Consider the following 20374-nt stretch of genomic DNA (forward strand, 5'->3'; position numbering starts at 1 on the left):
AAATTTTTAAATAATATGCTGATTTTCAACGGATACAAGTTTAAAGGGCCAATGGATCAGAGCCATTCGAAGAGAAAAATTTACTCCCACCATAGTGCATTTGTGGGGAATGAAGCCGATTTTAGAAAGATACCTACGAAGGTGTTAAAAAATAATGCAATACCGAGCGTTTTCGACTTTCCCATTCACTTAAAATAACGTAGAACTATTATTCGACATCCTTTACCAGCAAGACAACGGCAATACCTATTTGCCTATTAGGTATAGACGTAACTAAGTACTTACTGGTACTAAGTATATTTCAGGTTTTGTTACAAGAAAAATAGCTAAGTCTGTTAAATGTTCCATATGTGCAGATGCGATATTCGCATCAGAGAGTCATTCAAAGCTTTTAACTAGAAAAAATCGTGGAGGATTGTTGCACGTATCAAGCGATGCATTAAAAATTTGCCAAATTGCTGAAAATGTGTTCAGGTTTTTCATTCAATCCACACCACACCGCGTTGTAAACAAAATGGTTATCAGCAGTCTAAGAAAAATAAATAACAGTTACAGCCCATTTGGGTTTTTGGATAGGCATATATTGAAACAAAATCCGCTAAATAATCATATCTTACTACTTATATCTTTAGTTTTAAGAGTATATTTTCCCATACGTGTTCACCACTAAAATACACATATAAATCAAATTAGGACTAGAGTAAGGCAGTTATATACCAATTTAGTTCAAATAAAATACCAACAAATTCGATTAAAATAGTTAACAGCTATATGTTATCTTTTTTTGCTACTAAAATTTAGAATAAACATGGCTAAAGCAAGCTGCAGAACGTACGTCTGCCCCGCGATGAACAGTTGGTTGCCTATCCTATCTTGACAACAGGCGTTTATAGTAAAATCTACGTTACGCGCGGTCTAGTTATAACAAGTCTCTGACGGAATCACGTTTAAATGACGTCACTACATCTTCTAGAAATGCCAATCATCGACGCAAATATCTAAAATGGTCTCAGTCGGCGCTTTAATTCATTTGCGTGTAAGTCAACAGACACTGTTTTTATCCTATACATTCAAAGGATTATTAACTAAAATCCTATTAAAGGAGCGCGTGCAGTGTTTACAAGAAAATTTCCAGATGTTGAGTTGGAGAGGTTTAAAAGTTTTTAAGGTCGATGTGTAACAAAGAAAATTATGTTCATTAAAATGTTTAATCTCAATGCCACAAAAGTTACACAGAGCCCATTATATTTGTATTGTATAAGTTTCTTTTGTCACACAAAGAGAAATGTTTTGGATCGAGTAACAAGAGGATCCCATCTCATTGCTACAAGTGTTACAATAGCGATCATCTTCGCCCTATAAAATGAGGTAAAGGGATTACTACCGATACCCTGCTTCACGGTCAATTTATTTATCGACCTCCGTCTTATTGATCCGCTAGCTTCATCCGAGGACGCGGAGGCAAGCGTTGGATTTTTGCATTTTCTTTGCGCCGTTGTGATGGTGCTTGTGTTTATATTATCTTTTAAAACCTCTTTCTTCGGTATCTGTTATATCTCATTGAATATAATGCGATATTGGTATTTTATTCGAATTAATTTATTCACTAAAACAAAAAACAAATACATTGCTCATATGGATATGAACAAAAGTTTAAGATCTATCATCTACCACCTCTTTCTACATGTAAATTGTAAACTGCTTGTTACGTTTTTTTTCTTACCAGTTTGTATTCCCGATTTAAGTAACTTTCTGATTCCTACTCTCGTTTATATTCAATTTTCTTACGCCATCTAAGTATTTCCTTTCTTTCTTTTACCTAGTTCTTTATTTTTGCCACTAGATCCCAGCTAAGTGTTATAGATTTCTTATTACAATAGTTCCTTGTTTTGCTGCCCGAGGTCGTGCAGATCTTTTTTTTCGGCTCATGCACTTCTTTGTACTGTAAGAAAAAACGTACACGCCATTTTGTTACTCGACACTTTTGTCTACCTCTTGTGATTTTACTTTCAATACTTCGCTGACGCTGTTTGCCGCTCAGGCTGTTTGCGGTATGTCTCCAAAATTAGAGAGACTTTGTTCCAAGCCGATATCTACAATTTTCGCTTACGCTACTTGTTTTACTCCGAAGAATTTGCTCATACTACCTTATTTACATTTGGAATTAATTAGATTGCACTGTTGCTGTATAGAAATTTAGTTATTTGTGCATCGTAAAGTATAGGTTTCTTGAATTTAATTTCACGTTCATGCTTTTATATAATATATTATAATCGCCGTTTGTAGGAGCAATCCGTGATCACGTTAAAATTTTGCTTACGGTTAATTAACGTGAGTTGAGTTACTGATTTTTATAGAGTATTAATTACGGTTTAATATCCAATTGCCGAGTGTCAGACGTTAGAATTGCTATTCACTACCACTCTCGTTTTTTTGTTTGTGTTGTTATCTGTTATATATTGGCAGAACCCGCCCTTTTGAGCTCACAAGGTTGCGACCTGAGCTTCAAAGGTGATTTTTTTTATTTTCGACGATTCCTTGATATGACGTTTGATCACATACTACAATCGAATTGTCTTGATATTCATGCTTTCTTGGACTACGTGTTGATGACCTTTTTACTAAAAATGTATTTAAATTTAAATCTTGACAGTTCAGATCTACGCCGATACAGCGATTTGTAATATTTTGGAGATCATTTGTTATAACACACCCGATTGTGCCCACAATTTTTGTTTATGTTCTATCCCCGTCAAGTATTTTATTTTTAGTGCATTTTTTAAGAATTATACAAAAATCACCGGTACAAAATATCCATCACAAATACCCCAGTGTAGTCCATTTCGCCGTCGCCATTCTGCCGTCGCCAGTCCGCCGTCGCCAGTCTACCGTCGGGCCACTTTGCCGTCGACCCGGTTCGCCGTCGCCAGTCCGCCGGCGGGCCAGTTGACCGTCGCCACTTCGCCGTCGCTTCGCATGACCAGTATGCTACTTAATCACATTAAAGTATTGTAATTTCTCCAGTAAACTATAGTTTTTTATTTACAATTTTTCTTTCATAATATCCAAAAAAATCCTGTCGTCCATTTCGCAATCATAAATAATAAGACTCTTAAATTATAATTTCCTGATTCTTATTGTTATTACTTATTACTTATTATTTAATTATGTGACTATAAACAAACCTACCCAATCCTTTACTTTTATCTTTTATTAATATTACTTATTATTTATTACTTATTCTTATTACTTATGGGTTTGTTCCCGTGGAAAGATTGGAGGATGCAGTCGATCAGCTCAGTAATTACCTTTCCAACCAATTGCATCCCCTCTTGGATTGGTTTGAGGACAATTACCTGGGAAGGGCGTAAATTGCATAAATACTGAAAACTTTAATAATGGTGTTGGTTGGATAACTCTACGAAACATTCCCTTCAGATCAATCCCTCTGGCATTTATAGACCGACGGCAAAGTGGCCCACCGGCGGACTGGCGCCGACGAACCGAGCCTACGGCGAAGTGGCCCGCCGACCGACTGGCGACTGCGAACTGGCGACGGCAAACTGGCCACGGCGAAATGGGCGGGCCCGCAAAGACTCTGTATATAACTATCATTACACCCTGCACATTTATAAAGACACAGCCAATCATAGTCAAAAAATTACCCGCACAAATTTAAATATGCCACAACAAAATGACAGACATCCTGCAATTCAACATTAAAATCTCCCATACAAATTGAAACTTAAATTTATCGCAACAAAATGGCAGACGTCCGGAAATTCAAAGCTCAAATCTCCCGCACGAATTCAAACTTGCCGTTTCAAAATTACCAACATCCTCAAATTCAAAAATTCAAATCTCGCACAAATTCAAACTTACCGGCACAAAATGGCACAACCAATCACAGCGCGGCACGTGTGATGTCATAAAAAAGGGAAGGGATGGGAGCCCTCTCCCTACTCCGGTTACACTTCGCAGATCAGCTAACTTCTTTACTCGTTTGATTATTAACGATCCTCGAGATCGTTCATAATTTTGTATTTCTGTCTGTCTGTCTGTGCGTGTGCACGATCACCTAAGTTTTGAAGTATTCTGAAGCAAAATCTATGTGAATTTGTAAATAATGAGTAAGTATTATAAACTATATGATGTTGGAGGGTAAAAACACGGTAATAGTTAGTGTAAGTTTCATCCGTGGTGAGCTGTCTGGTAGCCGATTGTGCTATGCAGGTAAGCAAAATTTGATCCTGCACGCCTGTAATAATTCCAGAAAAAAATCTATCCATGGATTAAAAGTAAAAAAAAACTCGAATGGTACGGAAACATGAAGCTCCGTTAATTAGTACAGTAGGTATAGCAAAGCTACTCCATGATCAAACTGCAGAAATCATAATCTAATTGCAATTTCCACATCAAAGTCTTACAAAACAGAAATCTCAATTACAAAGTTGGAGTATATAGCTCCATAAGAACACGCATCCTTTGAAGATTAATATGATAATTTCCATAATTATGTTATGAAATCCGATTACTTTCTCGGATAAATTTCATGTTGCTAATTACCTACATATTATCCACGCTCCTTACGAGCGAAGGCGTAAAACAAAATCAAAAATGTGTGTTGCTCTTATTTTTGTACAATTACATTAAGCTGTCAAGTGTAATATTTCTCTACGCTTCTTCTGGAGAGCGGCGTATGTTAAGGTCGTTCGCTCTTTACAAATCAAGCGAAATTCCATTCTAAGCCCTTTTTATCATTATTGCGTTTTAATAAATCAACAAAGCCCGCTGCACAATAATAAACAAGACCTTTATCTTTGCAGCTCTCCTTTTCATCTAAAGTAACGCGAACATGGCAAGAAGCCGTTACCGATGCTCAAATTAGATTTACAGGAGTACCGAGATTTTATGAGTGCGCTATTAAGGCATGATGCTAGCTTTTCTGAAATTTGAATATTGAAAGTTGAGAGAGTAATGCGATTAAATTACGTGAAATTAGCCAAAGCAAAATTTGAGAAATGAAACACTGGAATGTCTTTGGAGTGAAATGTTAATTTGAAAGTCGGGGAGGCGACGGATTATATATCGAGGGAAAATTTTCGAAACGAACTCCGGATGTGTAACGTACTAAATTTTATACTACAATAGAAGAGCAATAAATGAATTTGGTAATTTAAAATAATCAAGTTGTATGCCTAACATCCGCGATTTTAGTGGATTGGAACCAAAAATAGATGTCGCTTAACTCTTAACTCGTACCGGAAGCGGCCGTCCCTGGTTGCAATCTCCTATGGGAATGCACGACATATTGCGTATGACCGAGTTAATTTTTGAAGCGTAATAATTTGCGCATCAAAGTAATTCAAGCGGGTATTTAATAATGCCTTGGCTTACTGACAGTTATGCCAGATTCACTTTAAACAAAAGGCAAGATTGGTCTTTGTACCAATATCGTGTAGATTTATCTCCTGAGAAAATGCTAAAAAAGAACAGTTTATAATTCACTTAAATTCAACATAATTCACCCCAATTCAAATTAATTCGCTTTAAATAAAGTAATTTACGATAATTCAAATTAATTCACGTTAATTGAAATTATTTCGCGTAAATTCCAATTAATTCACGTTAAATTACATTAATTTACGTTAATTCGCAATAGTTCTTGTTTATTTTAATTAATTCACGTTAGTTCAAATTAGTTCACGCTAATTCAAATTAATTCACGTTAATTCTAATTAAGTCACGCTAACTCAGTTTAATGTAGAGGGGTGCACGCCAAAAATTCAAATTTGTTTCTCTCTAGGCACTGGGTGTCTGTCGAGTTCATTAGGAGCAGTTATAGTGCAGCGGAGAGCCGGCGCTAACTCGCTTATTTAAGGTAGTTTTTTTTTTCGGAGTAGAAAGAATTGGGACCCACACCATTTTGTTAAGAAATGTTTGAACCTTCAGAATCTCGCTTTACGACATTTTCCCGTGGTCCTGACAAAAGTTATAGGCCGGTAAAGTTGAACTTTACTCATTTTCGCGCGCACGATTAGACCACCGAAAGTATTTATTTTCTCAGCAACTAAGCGATATACATCAATAATTCCTTTTGTAAAATGAAAGTACATTTATAGCAGAATCTAAAGCATTCATATTTACCTACCTTGTTATGCACAGTTTTTAGAAAAATGGCCGTCAACTTCCAAAATTCGTGTAGCAGATGAAAAGTGCGCACTTTGAACTCTCATAACTTTTTATTTCACGATATCGATTTCCAATATTAATAGCTCATTCGATGCTCCAAAGCATTGTGATTATTTTATTTTCTATAATATTACCTTGAATTTTTCATAATAAAAAAGTTACGGTCATTTAAGTAAAAACCTACCAACCTCGCCGGTCGGGAGTCGCGAGTGAGACGGAGAGGGAAGGATAGTCAGCAGCGTTCGCGCAACAAGGAGCGATGCGTAAGGTTCTATTTTACTAAGAAATTTTTCTCCGAATACCAAAACTAGCCATTTAGGCCATTTACAAATGCATTCCGCCGAGTTGCATTGTAAAATCTCAAACAATTCGTTAACTCCATGTATTCGTTTAGGAGCCACCCTCAAAAAAGTGGTAAAGTTTCCATTTCTCCTTTAATTTTTTTCTCAGCAACAGTTACAGAGACTGGTGGTAAGTCTTTGAATAGGTTTTGCTGTATGCCCTTTCCGGTTTTGCAAATAATTTTTCAAAATTCCTACCAGAAAAGGGCACACTTCTAAATAGGGGTGCGAAAAAATGTTGATTTCGACGAAATTTGGTATCTGGTGGTTTTTGAATATAAAAATTAGGAATCTGAAATTAGTTTTTGAAAATTCGAAAAAAATAATTGCACTGCAATGCTTGGCCGGACAACGAAAATGGACCAAATTCCACGAAGTTTGTTGTGTAGGTACATACGGAACAAAATTGTTGAACAGTTTTTTTCAAACAAAAGTTATACTCATTTGAAAATTGGTCTTTCGGGTCAGAAAAATGTTCTCCAACAGTGGTATAACAAGTACAGTAAACATCAATATTACATGTTCTGCTAAGGGTGTCTACCTACATTTCACAAAAATTTGTAAAATAAAAAATAGTCACAGAATAAGAATAAGTAGGCCATATTCTGTGGAAACAGACGAAAAAAATTCAACGCACAGTCCTTTTTCAAAAGCGAGATACATCGGCAGAAGAAATCCAAATTCCTCGTTTACCTATCACTAGATACCAAATACTGACTTTAACAACCTAAGTACATGCTGATAATCCTAAGTAAGTTCCGGTATCTACCATTCAATATACATATGTATGCCGTTTTTGAATTCTCCACCAACGAGCTACAATACCATCCTAACCATCGTCTAGTGAAATCAAAAAACAAGCCTGAATCTTTGGGACAAAATCATACCACTGCTGATCTTGCAATATACAGCACAGCACAAGAGATACCTATTGTGGAGTATCCCCCAAAATTTACAGGGAAAGGTACCTACCTATTTGTACTTATATATTTCACCAAAGAACTGAGACATGAGTTAATATGAATTGTTTGAGATTTTACAATGCAACTCGGCGGAATGAATTTGTAAACGGCCTAAATGGCTAGTTTTGGTATTCGGAGAAAAATGTCTTAGTAAAGTTACGCATCGCTCCTTGTTGCGCGAACGCTGCTGACTATCCTTCCCTCTCCGTCTCACTCGCGACTCTCGACTCGGCGAGGTTGGTAGGTTTTTACTTAAATGACCGTAACTTTTTTATTATGAAAAATTCACGGTAATGTTATAGAAAATCAAATAATCACAATGCTTTGGAGCATCGAATGAGCTATTAATATTGAAAATCGGTATCGTGAAATAAAAAGTTATGATAGTTCAAAGTGCGCACTTTTCATCTGCTACACGAATTTTGGAAGTTGACGGTCTTTTTCTAAAAACTGTGCATAACAAGGTATAGGTAAAAATGAATGCTTTAGATTCTGCTCTAAATGTACTTTCATTTTACAAAAGGAATTATTGATGTATATCGCTTAGTTGCTGAGAAAATAAATACTTTCGGTGGTCTAGTCGCGCGCGCAAAAATGAGTAAAGTTCAACTTTAACGGCCTATAACTTTTGTCAGGACCACGGGAAAATGTCGTAAAGCGAGATTCTAAAGGTTCAAACATTTCTGAACAAAATGGTGTGGGTCCCAATTCTTTCTACTCCGAAAAATTTTTTGAACGATTTCGCAGGTCTCTCCGCTGCCACTATTAGATATTATTAGCGTCCCACGTTCAAAATCATCACGTCGGTCGTAAGGTGCAGTATACAATATGATACAAAATCTGAAAAAATAGCTTAAGGGATGGACATACATACTTAACACATTCCGTATTAAACAATACTACTACCTAAAAAAACTAACATGGCCAAAATGGGACCTGGGTTTCTGGTGCTTCTGATTCGTGGGACTGAACGAATTTTGTGGGTGGTTTTGTAAAAAAACAATGAGTAAGGATTAATCCAGAGGAGAGTTGAGGTAGCATTCGGTTTTGGGTCTCCAACAGAGTTCAGGTCCGAATCACGAGAGAGTCACGTAACGTAGTCCGGAATCAATTTCTTTTCGGGCATTTTCATTAAGCGTTGAGCGTTGCTCCTTCATAGGCTAACTCATTTTTTTCAAAGAGACGAAGTGATTTCCAATCAGGTAACTACACATATAATACACGAATAACTCTAATAAATTGTAAAAATTCCCACGTCTACGAGACAATGAATAATTATTAAGCTTCTCGTAATCAAGCCGTTAGTCCAACTATTCTTAATCGCAAATATAATGTTCATCCCTCTTTGATCATAAAATATATTTCATATTCAAATCCACAAATCCATACAAAATGTAATAACATCAATTCCTAGATATGTCAATACTATATTATGTTACATTATATGGATTGAAAAAGTGACAGAGACGAATTGCTCCGTCCAATAAGCAAAAGAATGTAAGTACTCCAGCAGGATAGTTGCCAATCGTCACCGGTTAAATATAATCTCAAATATTATAAATCAAATTTCATTATGTGTAATGGGCGTCTAAAACATATTTATGAAGCAATTTGGAAGATGTGCTTCTAAAGCAAACAAACTTCTTAGTGTCAACTAAATTAAAGTGAAACGATACGCTAACGATTTAAAATCAAGAACAACTCCTGTGATAAATTTCTGTACTTACATAATTTATAACTTTAAATACTTATTCATTTCAAGCTCATTAATTAAGACTGAATTGGTAACACCCCCATAGTTTTAGGTTTTAAACACCACAAGTGCAAAAAGGAGAGAAAATCGCATTATATCGCTTTTTTCTATACTGTTCCGAATTAATTCCAACCATAGGACCTGGGGGAGCGTATTTATTTGAACGTCTGATAATTACTTTCCCGTAGCATCCATTGCTATTCCTCCGTTGAACATTGTCGGCGACACAAACAAATGACGCCTTAGTTTATTTCTACTAAATTTATAGGGGAACATCTACAACAACATACGCCACATTACGACAGTGTATCAATAAATCCTTTCTTAAACGACTTCCTTGCGCGAAGGACAAATTAGCGGGGCAAGTACAGTATATCTCACTTTAAGCGGGAACCTTCAACAATCGCAAGAAACCAACCGTAAAACGTAAACAATTCAAGGGCCAGTTAATGGAATCATTAATTTCGGAAAACACCAGGTGAATATCAAAAGCCTCTTATTTGTACCGAAGAGGGTGCAACCCTTTACAGAGGGAACGCTGTCGATTTATTTGTTATTTACAGAGCGATATTGTGACACTAATCCTAATTTTATTCTCTCTATTGGTTCCGTGTTTCACGAGGTTACTAAAAGTATTTTCATTAGCATTCGTTGAGCGTACTTTTGACTCGTCCATATTCCCGTTGCAAAGCAAAGAAAGGAGCTTCGAAAGCAACAAGTTAAATTAAGCGTAACAACCTCACTTGGTACCGACCGTGTATTACGTACAAGAACGGAATATTAATAAACTTGTCTTTGCAAACACTGCAAGCGTTGCGAAAACTTCGCGAAGTTAGTAATTTGATTAAAAAATATTTTCAATACAATCGCGAAAATTGTATTTAGATATTTTCATCATTTAAGTTTCAGTCTGTGCAGCTAGAGATCTCTTCTGTTTTTGTGGTAAATTGGCTACCGATAATTTGAACCCAAGAAAAACTTTCCTTGATTAAGTAAATGCGCCCCAGGTAGGGTACACTCCCCGGAATTTTTGACCTAAAGCAAGAAGCTCACGCAAGAACGCTTTGCCAACAGAGCGAAATTGTTCTTTATACAAAGGACTGTTTCCAATACTGTTGATCCTTGAGTCCGTAATCGGGACTAAGCTGATGTAACAGGTGGTCGCTTAGCCGTTTTTTAAAACTTTGGTTTTGAACTTGTGTTTTGTTCAACATATGAAAATTTACATGCTTACCGCTTCATAGCGAACGTGAACGATAGTATGTTCGGAAATACAAGCGATATCAACGCCGGCATTTTCGATAAAAAGTGTGCGTTTATATATAAGTGAAAAGAGAGGTGCCGACGTGACCATATTTTTTAAGAGTTAGCACGACTGTGTGTGTAGGAATTTTATTTTTCGTATAATTGCACCATTTTAGATGTGCTAAAATTTTAGTTTTGTGAAAGTTTATCTATATCGTAGCGGCAAGTTTTATTTTCAATGGAAAATTTTGAACAGAAATGTTCCTGTAAATTCGCGATGTTAATTGAAACCAGATTGGTGATGAAGTCCGAGTTACCGGAAAGCTAGGTTTTGCGTTAGGACGGGAGCTTTAGTCTAATTCGTAACAAGGCCGTTATTTATTTTTTGGAATTTGCACAAGGAATTTTGTTCGATGTAATGTTAATATTCCTAAAGGAATCGACCCGTTAAAATTACTTGTATGAAACAGCTTTTGTATTGTATTTATTGATAAGAGTCGAATCCAATTAAAAGATTGTAATTATTTGATTGGAAAATTTACATTTAATTTCAGTGATACTATTCCTTTGGTTGGATTAAAATTGTGTTTACCATTCACAGGCGTCTGCATATTTTGAACGGCAGAATGTATGGGTAACTCATTATGTGGAAAGATAAGAATTTCAGATATGGAATTTTCTTGTCATATGCGTATTTATTCGAGTGTGTAACCAAACCCAAGCATTAGATTTTGATAAGTTTTCAGAGGAGATAAGGCCCCAACTTCCGCAGGTTAAGGGATTTGAACATATTTTTATTACTGAACTGACCGTGGGTAAATTAATTATCATATTAACATTTTTCGGCCCTTGTAAATGTAACTAAACTGTTACACTGAGTACACGTACTCTAGTGTAGGGTATTAGAGGACCTGGGTTTGCTTGTCGTTCCCTCCACGACCATCTTTGGCATTTTCTCATCCGTGAAATCCACGCAGTCTCTAAAACACGTGGTAATAAGAGATGGGCAAGGATTGTACTACTGGCACTACCACCTCTCAAGAATTCGCTCCAAATACTATTGTTATCTTGACATAAATTACCCCACCTACAAATTACACATTCAAGTTCTCGTTGATAAATGCATTGCTATAAATCATAAATTTAATTGGAATAAAAATCTTATCTCCCGCTTTTGGTTACATAAACAAATTTACACGCAAACTTTATCGTGTAACGATAGTATAATCCATATGCTACAGTGCCAGTATTAGACTGAATGTAATGAATTCAAACTTACGTACCACATTAATAAATGGGTTTCGGATTGCGTTATAAGCAGAAAAAATAAGTAATTATATTATAACATATGGTATAACCGAAAAAGCAACGTGTTAACCAAATAAGGAATCCTATGAAAATAAATTTACCTCGAAAAGATACAACACTCCTCATTGACGTAAATACGTGTAGATATATATCTCAGATAATTGTTTAATTCAAAATGTATTGTAATGAATGTGAAATTAGTTTGATGTCTCTGGATTTTCGACATGAGATTTCCACATTCTACTACATTCCTAACATACTTAAGCGCATTCAGTCAGGTACTCAAACTAAGGTTACATTCAACGAAACAAAGAGACGTTACAATAGGAAATCGTTCGTCGATCTGGTCGATAATCTAAAAAAAACAGAATGGTTTAGTATAATACTGAATACAAAATTATAAGTTATTTCAGTTTCTCCACACACCAAGATACTAAATACCTTTTTCGTAAATATTGAAATAAAATGATAAACTCTATGCGTAATAAAAATAAAATAGTCAAACCCTGTGATCACTTTTCCCTTTCCAGTTTATCCACATAAAATAAAAATTTTTTTACCTAATTGAAAATTTACACGTAACCGTATAATACCTTAAGACGTCTTTCTTTTAATATTTCAACCGCTTAACACAATTAAAATGAGCTAGAATTTTTATGATACCCTTAAGATATCTAACTCACGGCGACTGAAATATAATACAACAACCACATTTTCTACAATACCTCTAAATCGGTTTAACTTGAAGTGGCGTATTCGTGTTGAAAATTGTCCGAAATATGTTAATAGATTTACTTTATGTTCCACCCAGATTGAAGAGATTTTTGCTTACTGGATTTGTCCTACTTCAGTTTTCCTGATGTTAAGGTGCGTTTTTGTTGATAATCGAATAATTATTGTAGTTCATAAACTTTGGTGTGGCTTGGATCACGTAATGCACGCGTAAAATATTTTTTTCGTGCGAATATAAGTTTTTTCTACTACTACTTTAGAATCGCTTCATACTTGCCATACTTTTAACAACAGAATGTCGCCTATTCTGTTATACTGAAGTGGAATAATTTCATTCTAACTCTTGTGATGGAATGAGCACATGTGGCGACATCTATTAATGATATCCAAATCACAATTCATAAATTGTCAAAATTTTAATTAAACTTACACCAGTTATTTTGAATTTTAATTGCCTGTAGCGCAAATTAGCAGCAGTGGTGGTCCAATGCAATTTTCAAATACTCCCCCGGAAATCACCGCGGCAGCAGAAAATGCCAAAACATTATTACTTCTCGGAAAATCAAAAGCAGTGTAGGGACAAATCTTTGGAGCGGGGGATGAGGAAAAAACACTTATTTTCAGAAAACGTAGTGTTGGCTTATATTATCACAGGCAATTAAAGCATCTACAACATTGTGCAAAACGTATCCCATGTTACGATCTAAATTACTTTTGAACAATAATGTCGACACAAGCAGCTACGCTAAGTTGCAGGCCCTTTTAAAAAGCAATCCAATCCTCATCAGATCCCGAAACACTTAGCGTTTTGTTCACAAGTCTTATCTTGAGGTCCACTCACAACAGCTTAAGCCACGTGTTTATCTTGAGGTCCATTCCTAAGAACATAAGCCACGAGTAGCTATACCTACCTACAACCAAACGTGTGAAGTTGCATATCGCTACAATTAATATACCTCACAGCACTATACGAAAAGAACATCCAAACAGGTAACAATAAGTCGTTGGTGATCCAGGACCAGAACAGATTTCCTCAGTAGGCATTACCTTGGGGAGCGTGAAAACTAACCTAAAAAGTAAAATGTAATGCCAACTAAAATGTTACGCTTGTCTATACTTACATACAAGTAAGGAGTAGTGTTAACATGTGCACATTTACCAAATGTCTACTTTAACCGTAACAAATATATGTACATTTTCGATTACTAAACACGTCTGTGCTAAACAGAAATACAACGAACAAACCTTTGACATTCTTTCGCATGTGTAGTGAATCGTTCGTTCTGGGTCATTTAGACTAATGAGAGTCGCTCAAATGCCACATGGATTTGTTATACCTACCCACAGCATACAGAACTATTAGTGGATTGTCTACCACTAACTCTGGTCGGAATTTTACATATTTCGCAACAATTCGTTGTAGTAGTAGAAAAAATTATGTCTATGACTTGTAAGGAATAGGTTATTCAACGCTCGTGAAACCGTCACACTCGCCTTCGGCTCGTGTGACGAACTTTTCACTCGCGCGGAATACACCTTATTCCATACTCGTTATAGAATATACTATTCTTGTAGTTTGATTGTTTTGGTATTTATTGTTCTTGTTTTTACAAAATAAATTTGTTTACAATTGTCAAGGCCTAATGTCTATTGTAAAACGAAATGAACTTGCCCTGCTTGAAAGACGATACGGAACCGACATGATTTTCGCTACTAGCTTGAATTACCGAAAAGCATTCCGTGGCAGAGAACTTATTCTAATTCTTCGGACCTTTCGGGCATATAAGCCAGCATTACTATTTCTGAGCGTAGTCCTTACAGATATGTAAAGGAATATTTAAAATTGATATCAGATATACAGGTGGAGAGAAAAAAGGCAGATATCTGAAATTCTAAAAGCAGATAGTGTAAAGAGCTCCTACTATGATGTTAGTTCATATACCCGACTTCCAATTATATCCACAACTGATTGTTAGCCTGATTCGTGCAAATTAATTAAAATATTATGCATCCTGATTTTCGAGAAGTAAAACTGGCAATTTTATCCTATTACCTACATCCTCCTAACTCACAAATAAATTTAACGTTCACTCACCCGCACAGTAAACAAATAAATAGAACATGAAAACGCAAAAAAGACTTGACATGGTAAAAAGAGAACAGTTTCGTTTTTAGTATGAGCAGTTGTTCGAAACTTTCCTGAAGCTGACACGCGAACTTCGTATGGAATTGACGTAATTTATATAGATATAATTCTCCCAACTATAAACTATGATTACTTTTTAAGAGACGCTTAAGAACGAAACTGGAGTTTAAACGATGTTTTGGACTTCAATCGATCTAGTTAAATAAATATGTAGGCACAACAAAGGGAAGTGTTACTTGTAGCGGTTAACCTACAAAGTTTAAATTACTTTGGGGAGTGAGCGTTTATGGCTCTGTACAATCGAGCACCATCTATTTACAGCCCTCCAGACAAACAATTAAAGCACAACAAAGAATGGGTCGATCGTTTCGGGTAATACGATAATAATCCGTCGATTGCATTTTAATGCGATCGTATAAAAAAGATTACGCTAACGTCGAATCTAATAACCTTATTGCAATTAGCTAGTGGTTAATTCTAGCGATCAAAGAGAGCTTTAATTGCTCTTCCATGTATGAATTTCGCGATTCATTAACTGCCTACAGCATAATTGACGAAGATTGATGGGATTATGTAAAGTACTTATTTTATGTAGTGCTGCTAATCAGTTTCCTTTTTTTTTTGTTAAATTTACTCAATTACAGCGCAGAGATTTTGAATGAACACTCAGGCTGAAGCAGCATTAGTAAATGAGCTTCAAATAAGACACTATAGTGCGTTCCCTTTGTGGAATGAATGCTGTGGTAGAGATAATCGTGGTCCCATTCACTACCCTGTGCTACGTTCGTTTCTGTATTAGTTTGTCAACCAACATTCATTTCATTTAAGAAACTAAATAAGTACGTTCTGATTGTATAAATGGCAAAAAGGCCAAGTTAAAGATTCATTTCTTATTGTCACCACGCGTTGCTTGTGCGGAATAGTGGAGTGGTTTCTTTTTTAAATAGTATAGCGTTTTTAAAGCATGGCTGATTTAGATAAGATAGAATATGTTAATTCATGTCATTACTTTAGAAGCGATGTAGAATTATAGGCAATGGATAGTTACGTTCCTTTATTTATATTCATCTGTGTTCAAAGATTTTTGAAAAGGTAATTAGTTCTTTGTACCGCATTCGGCAACTTGCTGTCAGAAAATTACAAGGGCTGAAATACTAAAACTAACACTAAAATACCCTACACAGTAGTTATAAGGTTTTGCCCCATTTCAGAACGAATCACCGATTGTAATTTGAAATTCCGTTTGTGGCAAAGGTCTTTGTGCCTTTGCTTAATATCGAATCTAATAACAATATACAGCACATTTTTTTAATATACGGTTCACCTAAAAAATAATCATAATCCACTAAATTGGAGGTTCTCTTTATTGAAATCTGAACGAACCAACACACGAAACACTGATTTGTTCTATCAATTCGATTCTAATAGGTTGGGAAATACATGCAATGCAAAACTGCTACAAATTTGCACATAGGTTGAGATCTTTAAGAAACCGAGGATTCAGATTTTCGTTAATAGTGTTATTTCTTCAATCAACTACAAATTGCAATTTTCTTAAAGACGTTCACACTTTAATTTCACATAGGTAAATAAATATCACTGCACCTCGTACACAGAATTCCCTTCAGAGAACGCTGTTGGTACCAAAATAAAATCGACAATGATGCGCAAAATTAATTACTGCAGTAAATGGGAACTTTTCCATCGTGAAACGTCTCTCGGTGAAATTTCCGGTGAAGCAAAAGTTCTTTGGGTGTAGTTTGTTTGAACGATTGACTATGTCTAGATTGTAAGCAAGCAAGAGTCTTTTTAACATGAAAGTTTGCTATTAACGCTTTTTTTGTTTATTCACACGATAGGAGAATTTTTTCATTGCATGAGAAATGTTACACGTTAAATTTTTAGTAATGTTTATTCTACGAAAGGCTATAACCTTATTATGGTTACAAATTTCGCAAAGTTCAACTTCCTTTTGTTCACTAACGACTTAAGTAACGTGAAATATGTTTCTACTCGTTCATTGTGACGGAAAATAAACGTCTTGGCGCGCTTAATTAATTTGTCCTGGGTTGTTAATTTATGCTGCTGCTGCGTATTTCACGATAGTCTCTGTTTCGTCCAATTGTGCAATAATTCTTTATTGTGGTGTGATAAATTACACATTCACTTAACTCGCTTGTAAGTACTATTTTATCTATCTGGTGAATTGGCTCTGCGGAGCTAATGCTTCCGCAACTAAAAAGTTGAATTCTCGAAGACTTGTTCGGGTTAAATGTCCACAAAACACATTTCGCGAACTCTAGCGATATGAAAATGTAATACAAAATCTATATGCTTGACCTATAGTCAAAGATCCCAGGGCTCCCAGACCTTACTTATTTTCTGATCGACAAAATATGTATAATACAGTAGTATTAGTCTGTACAATGCACATAAACATACTCCCTAGCTTGGGCCGACGGCTAATTCTCAGGTATCAGGTGCTACCGATACCTACGTGAAAATTGTACTCACTTTGCTTACAGACTGAGACTTAATTTTTATCTATGAAATTTAGGGAGCCTTTTAATATATTTTGTAAATTGCCAGACCAATCGTAGGCGTATTTAAAGTACCTCCGTGAGTAAAAGCGGAAGAACAATATAGGTGCTTTTGGTATTTAAAGTATCTGTCCACAGATACTGCCGACAGTATTAATTTCTAATTCTGTATAATATATTCTCCTCTGAGAATTGGCCCAAGATAGCGTTCATTGTACACACTAATACTACTTTATTGTACATACTTGTGTTGGAGTCCTGGATCTTGCTCTACTACACCGCGGTACCGACCCGAATTAAAACTTTCTACGGTTAACGCTTCCGCAGCCCAGAAACGGAATTGATCTTACGTTTAGTGCTTGAAATAAACTACTCCCTTGGACCACGTACTAAACTATCTCGTACTCCTAGAACGAATGCTTGCCAAATCTCCCCGTATTGGTCCCTACCATTCTTTCTGATTTACTACCACCCACAAAATTGCTTCTTATTGAGGAAAACCGTTGATTCGCTTCCTTCGTTAATAAATCAATCCTAAGTCCACGTGCCACGTTCCATTTCTCGTGATAACGAAATAACCTCATGCTTATTCCTCATGCATTTCCCTGTTATGAAGACTCTCTTTCAATATCATTGCCGAGAGATGTGAAGACTGTTCATCGAACTCACTTACGGGGGTAGGTGGTGGTGGAGAAAGCATTCCAGTCTCGCGAGCACTTTTCGGAGTGGCGGCGAGCGTTTACTTAATGTGCTCGGCGCTCGAGTGCTTTTTTTCTGAACGTGAGCGGTTTTTCCGCTCATGAGCGTTTTTTTCGTCGCAAGCTCTTTTTTCGCTCGTGAGCTCTTTTTCCGCTCGCTAGTGCTTTTTTCCACTCCTGGGCGTTTCTTTTCGTTCGTGAGCGCTTTTAACCGCGCTCAAGCGCTGAAGGATTAAGCGCCGCTACCGCGTTTTCTCCGCCCCCGAGCGGTTTTTTCCGCTTCCGAGCGCTTTTTCCGCTCTTGAGCGTTTTTCCCGCTCGAGCACTTTTAGGAGTGCTCGAAACTCGCAAGCGGTTTCACTTTGCTCGTCGAAGCAGTTTTTCACACCGCTCGATCCAGCGTTGCTTTCCTCCGACATTCAATTTTCGAGATATTTACACTTAACTTTTCACATCGGCATCGGCAGTAGAAATGTCTCGTCAGTTGTTCCAATCGCCCTTTGGGAGTACCCTCCTGTAACATGGTTTCCCTATACAGAAATTTGAAAAAAGCAAAATCTAAATGTAGGTATGAATGTAACCTTGAGCGAAAGCAAATGTATGTTTTACGCATTGCAAGAAATATCAGTTTTAATTATGACTACCCAAATTGGTATATTATTATTTAACCATAAGGAACCTAAAAGGTCAATATAAGTTAATAATCGCGGTTAGAAATGCAATTTTATTTCAGATGTAAATAGAATAAGATCATAAATACTGTTGTACGTATGTATATGCGGAATGAGGCAAATTTAATGAGTTATTGTAATAAAATAACTACAAGGAGGGTCAAGTTAAAGTACGTCTACCGCAGCCGGATGTTAACTGACAAAAAGCTTAGACTAGTGCGAATTATCGTGCAAAATTGAGCCAATCGTCTTGAAGGCGATACTTAGAAAAGCGAAATTACGCCGAGAGCTAGATATGAACGCCACCCAGTCACCGTCGTACCGATGAAGATGATTTTGGACAGCATGTTCGAGAAAAGAACGAGTTACCTGAGAATTTCCACGACAGAATATAGCGCACCCGTTCTGTCAGCGGTCCGTGGGACTCCAATTTCGGCCCCACATTGAATCAACTAGAAGCCTAGTAATTGAACGCTCCGTGCATTGTATATTATTTCTACTAGCGTCACAGTCAGTGAAATAATCAAAAAACTATTAAATAAAATTCGTCGTAGTACTATCTTCGTTGTGGCGTTGTGATTTATGAAATGGCGTCATAGGTATTTTAGTTCAACGATTTATTTATATTGCAAAGACGATTTAATACCTACTTGCAGTTTGCATTAAGTGGGTGTTTGTGTGTTAAGTATGTTTTTACGAATGAATGTGGTTTAACCGTTTACCTTACAGGATTGTTTCGCCTCAACCCCATTTAGTAATATGTGTTCTCTTACAGTAAATGCGATATTTTAAGCAAATAAGAACCATATAAAATTTTAGTAAAGATTATTGAGTTATTATTGACCCCTTTACCCTTATCCTTATCACGCCTAGCGCGATCAAAAAAAACAAAATGAATTTTTCTTTTTTTTTTTTTTTAATACCAACCAAGTATCAAGTACCCTTTACAATTTATAGGTTTTTTTTTTTTTATGAAAGGAACACAAGAATTATAAGATTAAACGGAAAAAAAATTAAATAAAGACGGGATAGCGCTATCGCAGAACAAAATATAAAATTAAAGTAATTTACATTGGATTATTAAAAAACAGGTAGGTACTTTTCAACTAAATTACGTATCATTTGTATCAATTTGGTATGGAAGATTTTAATTGAAATGAGTAAATGATGACCGAATGGTGAAATGTTAGCTAACCTTGCGTTTGATTTCTGTCTCTTGCCGTCGTCTGAAGATGCAATTAAATTTTTTTTTGACCAGTAGATAGTGAATTAGTTATCGACGAACACTCCTGAAGAAGTTGCTGAAGTTGGTAAGTTGTTTTTTTTTTTTATTTAGAGCAAACTACTACTGAATTTGTTTTTTTGGTAATACGGAAGCTGCAGAAACTAATGCTCCTTCTTTCTGTTCCAGGGCCCAAATCCGGTATGTACAAAAAACTAAAATGTGGTGAAATGTTACAAATTTGAAATAATAAAATTAAAAACTTACGGTTCTATGACCTTTTCTTTTTAAAATTTATCCTCAATAGGAATATTCAATGCAAATTGATTGGAATGAAATTTTCTTAAACGCAACTAAATAAATTGCAAATTTTTATCCGCACCAAACGTAGGTACGAAGACAAGTGCGTTTTCCGAATTCCTGATAGCAAGACCAATATTTCAAGTATAGTTTAAACGCCAACGACATCTTACGACACGTCATAACGTTACACACCCCCAACCAAACGTTTGAAACCACAGTTTTCAAACTAATACAAATCTGAATTTACTAAAGTAATGAAAC

The 20374-nt window shown here is 36.0% G+C and overlaps 1 long non-coding RNA gene across 1 annotated transcript; it reads right to left on the reverse strand.

The window, feature by feature from the left end:
* Positions 1-12804: 12804 nt before the first annotated feature.
* LOC116172376 lies at positions 12805-13640 on the reverse strand. The gene is made up of 3 exons (XR_004145643.1): positions 13490-13640; positions 12964-13444; positions 12805-12906 (listed from the first exon to the last, which is right to left on the reverse strand). It is a non-coding gene; the product is annotated as an uncharacterized LOC116172376 (long non-coding RNA).
* Between the last annotated feature and the right edge of the window lie 6734 nt (positions 13641-20374).

Source organism: Photinus pyralis, unplaced genomic scaffold, assembly GCF_008802855.1.
Source record: "Photinus pyralis isolate 1611_PpyrPB1 unplaced genomic scaffold, Ppyr1.3 Ppyr1.4_LG5, whole genome shotgun sequence".
In the NCBI taxonomy this organism is placed as follows: Eukaryota; Metazoa; Arthropoda; class Insecta; order Coleoptera; family Lampyridae; genus Photinus; species Photinus pyralis.